We start from the raw sequence: 10,039 nt of genomic DNA on the forward strand, positions 1-10,039 counted from the left end.
AATACCGCTCTGTATAGCACGCTTCACTGAAACAGGAATTTGGGGTATTTGACAGCTGACAGCTACGACAAGAATCGCTGTTTGCATTCTTGACGGCACGCTTCACGGGAGGCTTTCTTCTGTTCTCGCCACTCCCAGATGAAGGGTGTGCTTAAGCTAACATTTAGCAACAGACTGTTTTCTTTTGAGCGTATGCCGAGAGAGACGGGAGGCAAGACAGCACTCGCTCCTGCGCACCCCAGATGGCCTTATCTCATCCCCCGCCGCTTAATAGGAAAACAGAAAATAACATCTGGTATTGTATATGCACTACATAGTGCTACAGTGTGGTCTGCATTGTGTGGCAGAGAAAGGACGAGACCCCGAGGAAAGATGCAGAGAGTCAGATATGGCCCGTAGCCATAACCACGACAGGCCAAACACATTCACACTGAGCTGTGTAAATCCGGCTCCACTCTCCTCAAAAACACATTCACTTGAAATAACAGGATCTTTTGTCATGTTTTCTGAACTTCACAAAGGCAGTTTTACGATACATAAATCCACACCGTCAAATGAAATAGTTTTCACTTATATAGTCATTAACAATGATTATTTCACTGAAATGGACAACGTACATAATAATAGCCTACTTAAAGCATTTTTTTCTTCCAAAAACGTACTAGTGAGATGAGGTTTAGTCTGTGAGAGCAGGAGTAACGTGTGTCTCACAGATGTGTTTCCTCATGTCCATCACCAGTTGGTTAGTGTTGTTCCACGATGTCTTTTTTTGTAATTGTTTGCGTCTGATGTGGAGTTTATTTGACCGTAGAACGCAGAGCTGAAACATCTGCCCTCAGACGGCCACTCTGTGCGTGTGCCCCAGTGCTTTCACTTGCTCTTCCGGTCGCTCACGCATAGCATCCATTTAGCTGGGCATGCCACAGCAGCAGCCACTTAGCTACACTTAGCCTCAGTTAGCATTAAGTTACAGAATATCTTAAATACTTAATTAGCCTATTGAATCTCTTCAATAATACCCTGTTCAAGTCTGTACAAATAACTTGGAACGCAACATACAAAAAAGTGCAGTTAATTGGTTCAGGTCATTTCAGTTCATGCTGGTGTGAGGGCCTGTTCAACCAACTCTTCAGTTGCTGATAATGTTAAAGGCACTTTTGTTAGGTGCCCCCTAGAAGATTGCAAGACAAACGATTCCTTTGAAGTCTCTCATTTGGTCGATTTACAATATTTGTCAAACGTCAACGTAAAAAATATTTGACCTCTTTAAGTTTCATGGGAGGAGTTTCACCAGAATTGCCATTGAAAACAAGTTCACACAGAGCTCACACGGACCCCTCAGAAGACAGAAGAAGGATTGTGGCTACAGTGATAGATTACCTCACATCGACCCCAGTATTCTTTACCCCTAAACAGATATTTAACTTTTGAGAATAAATTCCCAGATGGCCAGAACTATCCTGACAGCTGGTTGTTATTAAAATGGTTTTGTAAATTTAATTATAGCCTGTATAAATCTGTTGCAGTGGGAAGTGCAGTTAAGTGATGAAATTACTGAATGGCACCACTACCCTCCCCATTCCCCCCAACAACCTCCATGCCCCCCACCCCCGTGTGCACAGATCAATGACTGGCCATTTGAATGGCCCTGCCTTTGGCAAGGCACATGGAGATTACAGTCGCTCCCGATGTTTGTGTTTTGATTTATCTAATTGCTGCAGTATGCAACTGGCTACATTACAGTCTGACAAAGCAAGGCTTTCTGAATCAAATCCACGTCAAAACCCAGGCTCGCCATCGAGCCAACCGTGTTTAAACTTCTCAAATTAAAAAAAACTTTCAAGGGTCACTGCCGCTGAGGCGGTGGCTCCGAAGAGTTTATGTTCGTGAAAGTTCGTCAACACTGGTGAGCAAGTTATAGTATTTAATTACATACAGTGGACAGAGCGAAATAAATAAATAAACAGACAGGACAAACATCAGCCTGTGGTGATGGATGTGTCATTAGCCAGAGGCCTGGCTGAGTGATAAGCCCAGCTGTTGACAGATGCTGGTGTGGGGGGGTACAGGGGGAGAGAGAGAGAGAGAGAGAGAGAGAGAAGAGAGAGAGCTGAACGAACGAGGGGAGGGAGGAGGACGAGGGTCTGCATTTGCAAGAGGAGGAACGAGGGCCAGGCCGAGCAGATCCTCCGCAGGACGGGCCCAGTGTGTGTTTGTGTTGGCCTGGGACCAGCCCTTCATTACTCCTCCTGAGATACAGCCTTCAAGAATATTTACAGCGTTCGGCAGCGGTGTTCGTGCGAGCCCAAAATCCTTTTCTCTCTCTTTTTTTTTTTTGTTCGGCCCCCCCTCCCCTCCCCTCCCTCTCTCGTTCCCGCTGTCTGCGAAGCTGTGTCATGTACTGCATTGTTTGTTGAAACTTCAGGCCTGATTCATCGTTTTCACTCAATGGAGGAGAATCATCCAAGCGTTCGCCTTTACAGTTCTCGGCCAAGTCTGAGTCAAGATGGTGGGCGCAAGCTCTTATACCTATCCATCTTCTTCTTCCTCTTCCTCTTCTTCTCCTTCTCCTTGTCCTTCTTCTACTTCTTCTTCTTCTTCCTCTTCTTCTTCTCCTTCTTCTTCTCCTTCTCCTTCTTCTTCTTCTTCTTCTTCTTATTCTTCTTCCTCTTGTCCCTCAACTCCATGTTACTGTAAGCCACCCTTACAACCTGTTTTTTCTAACTCTTCTCAGTGTGCTTCATGTTTTTTCCATGTTCTAAGATTCATGTAGGTCTAAGGCTAATTTCCCCAAGCAGCCTGACAACCCTGAAAGCCTACTGATGAACTTTGTTGTTCCCTGGGAAACACACACACACACACACACACACACACACACACACACACACACACACACACACACAGTAAAAGCTTATGTCAGATCTTTAGGCTGGCAGTTCCTGGTGGCAGATCCTGCCTCAATTCCCATGCATTTTTGGCTCTGCATCTTAAATGCATTTATGCATGTGGTTTTTTGGGTTGGGGATGGGGGGCCCTCGAGTCGAGCCTGGTTGGGAAGGGGCAGGGAGAGCGAGGCGCAGTATGTAGACATTCTTCCCCGGTGTGCTCATCTAAACAGATTTTGTTAAAAGGGACGGCAAGCAGAACAGAGCGGAGCAGGCGAGCTCTTCTGGTGGTACATATCCAGAGCGTTTCCCTCCCACACTGGGGCTTGGGTTTCCTACACATGTCAAGGTAGGTTAGACTTCCCTCACGACTTGGCTTTCTTGGACCTTGGTGGGCTATCAGTCACCGCAGGCCACCACCCCCCCCCCCCCCCCCCCACCACTACCACCACACACACTTCTACTCCCCCCCCCCCCCCCCCACCCACCCACCAACCTCCAAGCCTCCAAAGCCCCGCTCCTTAACCCTGGCTGCCTTCCACATATCACGGCACTTTAGGACTCCCCTCTGTTTTTCTCCCTGTGGTTGTTTGTTCTCCTCCTCAGCTCCACACACCTCAGGCCTCATGCTCTGGCCCCTAAGCTCCACACACCTCAGGCCTCATGCCGTTAGGTCAGGGGTCTCAAACTCAAATTACCCGGGGGCCGATGAGCGTCCAGTCTGGTCAGTGGGGGTCCAGATTTTTTTTTATCTGTTGGCTTGCCTATCACAATACTGTAGATACCACTTTTGAGTGTGGCAAATTTACCAATGTTGATCAGTGGTACAATGGTTAGTGTTGTTGAATAACAAGTAGCTGAGTTTGAGACCCCTGCGTTAGGTGACCCCGGTCTCCCGTGACTCACCCTCGTGTTCACTCCAATAGAGACGCTTTCTGGATAACGTGATCCTGTTGTCTATGAATGTCATCTGAGGTCACAACAAAAACACCTACAATTTTGGCAATGTCTCCAAATGTGTGTAATAATCTTTACACAAGCTGTGGAAATGACATGATTCAACTGAATTGAATCAATGAGTCAGTCATGGAGACTAGCGTTTTAAGAGTGTAAAATGAAGGCTTCTCAAGGTGTCACAGGATAGTGTGGGATGATCAAAATCCTGTTTACAGCCTGAAAGTGCCACTCGCACAGCTGCTGAAGGAAATCTGTGAAAGAGGGAAGTCAAAATGTTAGTATGTGTGAGAGCACAATGAAACATGCCTCTGGCAAGAAGGCCAAAGGAACCGTCCTCTCCAACATTGTGTGGAAGTGCTTCATCATCTTCAGGTGTTCCCCAACAGAATTCATTTCCCCATGACATCACTTCTCATTCAGGAAACTGGACATAGGATATGTGGATTAAGTCATGGTTCCATTATGTGAAGAATGGGAATTATTTTTAATTAAACTGACTGCGGTCATTTGAGTACAAAAGAACGTCTTGGAGAAGAGACAGCTGAGGAATCCTGCTTTTTTTGTGTTTGCCTTTGTGCTGAAGCCATCTGCTGAAACCACATCCTATTGTCACCATACACTTATCCCTGTTTACTGGCGCTTCTTTTGCAGCTACGCCGTCCAGCCACTGGGAAACAACTAAAGAAAAGAATATAAAATCACCAAGACACAAAATGGCCATGTGTTTCAGAGCACTTGAATGTGTCGGGCCAGCAAATTACAACTTCTATACTTGTCTCCTCCTTCTAAACAAGATGAGTACACGTTAAGTCTGAAGAGAAAAGGAGAACAAAGGGAGCTTTATAGAATATATATATATATATATAGGATATATATATATATATATATATATATAACAAAAAACATTATTCTCACAGGATGACTAACTGCCGTTAACTTTAAATTAGTACGATTTTCAGGCGCTCACAGGGATGTAAATTCCACTTTTCATGCAGTGTATGTCACCCCAAAATGGCAGAATATTCGCACCAAGCTTAACGCAACAAGTACTGACAGCATGTCATTTTAGAGGTCACTTCACGACTACTGGAAGGTTAACACCTAATAGTGTGGCTGTTAACCCAGTTAACTGCCATCATTAGCACCTAATGTGGGAGACACGTCGAACTGACTGCGACTCGATCACGCCACCACCTGCCCCGGCCTGACTGTGTGTATTAGTTGCCTCGTTCTCATTTCCAAGTGGTGCAGACAGTAGCCGAGGGTTGCACACAAAGCTGCACCTTGTCAGACTCGCGCTGCTGTGTTGTGCTGTGCGCGACACCCTGACGTGACGTCGGAGATGTAGTCCAGCCTCGCTGTCCAGGGCTCCGAACACAAATAATCACAGCACTTCCACGTTTGCCTTGCCTGTTAGTGTCCTGCCGTACACAACCCAATTACGATGCCACCGCTTTAATTGTGAAACGCCGCGAGTTTTTCAGAGTCGAAACTAAAATAACTTTTTTGCAAAGAAAAACAAACGGACGGGGATTTTTCCTGGGAGGAAACCTTTAGTTTACTATATGACATGTTTCTTAATAGTGCTAAAGTGTTCTGTGTTCTTTAAATAAACAATAGGCAGTTTTGCATAGTAGGGCATGAAAGAATGCAGGATTTCACTGCCTCTCACACACATGTCAGCAATTTGGCTGCCTTGTGTATTTTGGACGTTCGAAAAAAAAAGCAGCATTTCAAAGTAAACGAAAGAAGGAAAGTCTTATCCGCCTGGCAGCTGCACTCGGCACCAAATTGCTTTCAGCTGATGCTCTGCAGCTCAAACTTGCTTGGGTAATGTCAAGTGATGCATTGCAATACTGAGAAAACAACACAGACAAAAAAATAAATAAGGGGTTGAGAGAAACGGTGGAAAGTTCCTAAAGTTTATCCTCGACCTTTGCCCTTCGCACTTTGACCTCTGACCTCCACCTTGTGCTCAAGTCGTGATCAAGATGTGGCGGTCCATGGACCTTTGCATTGCGCCCATCACACCCTCTGCTGTGGAAGACAGACAACTAATAGAACCTTCCTCTCTGAACAGCACTCGGCTCCATCATACGCAACTCTCATTTTAATCACTTCTTGCATTAAGAAGCTCAGAAAAAGTAAAAGTGAATATTTCAGGTGTATTCCATATTTTTTTAACAATATTTCAGATGTTCATAAGGCCATTTTTCCCAATAAACATGCACATGGATTTTAAAAAACTCAGTTGCCACACTCTTCTAATTATAAGGTGAAAGTATTTTCCTTTGACTCCTACTCATCTCGTGGGGCATGGATATTTTGACATTAAGTCAAAGTCCAGGCATTCAGTGATTGTAAGGACAACATGCAAATGCCCTCAAATCAAGGCTGAAGGTGGGCACTTGAACCTCAGCCATTGGTTTCAATTAAACAAATATATCATCCAAATGATTATAGCTTACTGGTCCTGGAACTGTGTATTTGTCAGTTTCTGCTTGCACTCTACCAAGGATACCCTACTATATGTTATCTACACCAAGAACCATCCATGATTCTGCCTCTGTGTACAACTCACTACCATCAATCCACCATGGCAACGCCTCACCCAACCAAGCCAAGGTTTTAACACAAAGCCTTTCTAGGATGCCAGCCTAACCAATCCATTTTATCCAGACCATAAACAAGGCATTGATTAGAATTACACTGTAATAAACATTTCAGTTTGGATGGATGTGTTAAAACAACCAGGCTTGAACTGTAATAGACACAGACATTATTTTGTCTTTAAACTGAGTTGATCCCAAAAAGTGATGGAAAAAGTACACATTGATCAATTCTGTTTCTTTTCAGCAGGGTCGTCACGCCCTGGTCAAACATGCTGAAGTAGCCCTGGTTAGTTTTTTTTTTTAAACTATTTACAATTTTTTACGACTTTATGACTCCTTGTAACAAAGAACTTACACCAGGCCGTACAGATAAAGCATCATGTGAGGAGCTGTGGAGATACAATGAAAGTCATCTATATAACCTTGCATTATAGACCTGAAGTCACAAACAATGATGCTAAAGAATGGTTAGTGACTTTGCAGTATTTGAAGGTTACTAAAGGATTAGAGAAAGTGAAGTCAGCATGGCTCATTTCGACATTTTACTTGCATTACTTTTGCATTACATTTGAAATAATTGAATCCCTGTAAATAGGAGCTCCTCTCCTTCTCTCTCTGTTGTTATCTTTCCCTATCTATTTTGGTCGGCTACATGAACGTAACAGGTTGACATTCTGTTATACCCCCCCCCCCCAGCCCCCCACCCCAAACATCGATTTGTTTACATTTCCATAGCTGGGGAATCTGGAAGCATTTGTCTGCTCCGCTTGCTGGGAACTATCAGACAATTCCCTTTTAAACTATTTTGATATTAACTCTGTGGAGAGTTGGCCTTTGCCTGAGAAACAGTCCTCCTCTGGGCCCGAGGGGCTGGCTGTGCTGGCCGCGCTGGCCGCGCTGCAAGAAGAATAAACAGAGCGGCAGGACGGGATCGGGCCCTGCCAGACGGAGGCCCTTCAGCAGCCCGGGGGGGGGGGAACGCGACAGGGACGCACCGCAGACCCTACCAGCCCCCATGCGGCTCCGCGTTCCCCATCTGTGCCACCGAGGCCTGAGAAACCAAACACAGAACTGTCCAAACCCGGTGTCCTGACCCGGTGTCCTGACCTGGCTCTGGCTGCTGCCGTGCGGTTTTGTCTCTCGTGAAAAGAGTCAGAGGTCGGGCAGATTACGGTGGAGACCCCTCTGCCCCCCGGGAGCGAACAGAGGCGCTTTGAAGTCTCCCGACGGCCACACGCCTCGGAGGCGGCGACCCTCCCGCGGTGACAACCACCAGCCTCCTCTCCTGCCGCTGACCTATTACACAAATGTGTTTTCTTTGGGAGCCGCCATTACCTCGCTGATCCCTACTCGCGCGGCTAATGGCCAGAGAAAATAGTCCATGCCGCGGCGTACGTTTTTGGGAAATAATTGATGGCATGTGAGGGGGGCTCTGCTGTGTGTTTCCTCTCGTTCTTGGAGTTGATATCATGCGGTTCCTCTGATACCCTGATTGCTTCCGCTCGCGGTGCGGGGTCTCAGACTGCGGAGCTGGAGGTAGTGAAGGCATTACGGAATTATCCCCCGCCACTCTCATCATAAGCGGCGGCATTATCACTATCACAGACCCGCCTTGGACACCAGCCACCTGGACACAGGCTCGCCACAGCGCGAGTCGCAAGACGGGGAAATTGCACCCCTATCAGGCTCAGATGGAGGCTAATCTTGATAGACACAAGCATGATGGAAATGTTGACCGGATGCCTTCAGTTTGCCTGAGTTCACCTTCAGCCACAGTTTTCACCAGCATATGCTTGTCTTAATACAGGCCTGCTGTTTTCTTTCTTACATTTTTTTGTGTCAGGATGTGGGATCAACTACTATCACAGCCATGAGCAGTTCACAGTAGATTCCACATTAGAGGCCTTCTAAAAACAAATACAGGTGGAATTTAAAAGATTTACCTTACTGTGATTCTGACATTTCCCAAAAATGATATATCTAAGAGAGATATCCTACATGACTACTGTGCTCTGTGTTATAAGTCTGCATGCGTGTTCAAAAGTGCCATATTATATGATGTATATATATATTATGATACATACACGGTAATAGGATTTTATCCACGCTGTGCTATTTTCCTGCAGTGCCTGTTGTCTGTTCTAACTGTGTTATAGGTTCTCCAACCCGAGCGTTTTCCTATGCACTCCACTGTTCTGACTGTGTTATAGGTTCTCCAACCCGAGCGTTCTCCTATGTACTTAACGATTCTAACTATGTTATAGGTTCTCCAACTCGAGCGTTCTCCTATGCACTCCACTGTTTGGCCAGAGTGTTCTGTGCGGGTCGAGCTGGGCCAGAGCGCAGAGATCTGAACGGGTTCTGTGCGGCTCGAGCTGGGCCAGAGCGCAGAGATCTGAGCGGGTTCTGTGCGGCTCGAGCTGGGCCAGAGCGCAGAGATCTGAGCGGATTCCAACACTGAAGGAGAGACCCTCCACATTAACCCTAACTGCTTTATTTTTGTATTTTGACAAATTTGTATTTCCAGGAAGCCACTGGGGTCAGTGCAGCATCTGTTGCTACTTATGTCCAAGATGCAGGCTCTATACTTTGTGCGGGTTGCCGTGGTAACCAAGCCCCTGCAATCAGATTTGAATGGCAGCATCTTCAAAGGCCTCACGTGATGACCTACATTTCCTGAAACCTGAGCGCCAAGCCTATGTGGGCACGACTAGACTGCCTGTCTGTTCAGCCATCAATCAATTAGACAACATATCTCCCAAACTTAGGACATTTCCCTGAAATTTCGTAATAACACCAATATTTGCTATTGGGTTCTTGCCTAATATGGACAAAGACCATATCTGCGCCACAGTTTACGTCTTGAGTTTCCTCAAACCTCCAATGGCGCAGAAAGAACACAAAGCAGAAGTTTGAATACCACGATGAAAAGACCCAGACAACTGGAGAACTTTCTGGGCATGCTTCCCTCAGCTTGAACCTGAGAAAGGCCAGCCTTCACAGCCAAGTCAAAAATTCAGACTTGGTCTGCGGTTGTGCACTGAGAATGCACAACATCACTCAGAACTGACTGACTGAAGGAGCTGAGAGAGATGTGGCTAGGTGGGCTATGAGCGTTCCATGAGAGGCCGTCTCCGGGGCCATCATAGCTAGATGCTGAGGTCACTACTCACTCTTTTCATGCCCTGTCTTTTTGTTTTCTTTTTCTTTTCCCATGCCCTCGTATTTTGATATCAGCGCCACTCATGCAACTACAGGTGAAGGGATGCAACTACAGGTGAAGGGATGCAACTACAGGTGCTTCGATTCAATGTGGTCTTTACATAATGAGTCGAAATAACGTCATGGGCGAAAATGTCAACACGTCGGCGGAGCGTAGAATTCCCTTTACTGGAAAGCCACGGGGAGGCGGAGTTATTCTCCTTCCTAACCTTATGCGGTGAATATCCGTGTACACTCCCAGTTCAGTGTACGCACTGCGGCTCTTAACTCTGATGTTCTGCCAAGGTTGCACAAGGTTGCTTTTAATCGATCTGTGGAGAAACACACACACACGACAACAATTTACTGCGTGGGCCTTTTTCG

This window comes from Clupea harengus, chromosome 12, assembly GCF_900700415.2.
Source record: "Clupea harengus chromosome 12, Ch_v2.0.2, whole genome shotgun sequence".
NCBI classification, from domain to species: Eukaryota; Metazoa; Chordata; class Actinopteri; order Clupeiformes; family Clupeidae; genus Clupea; species Clupea harengus.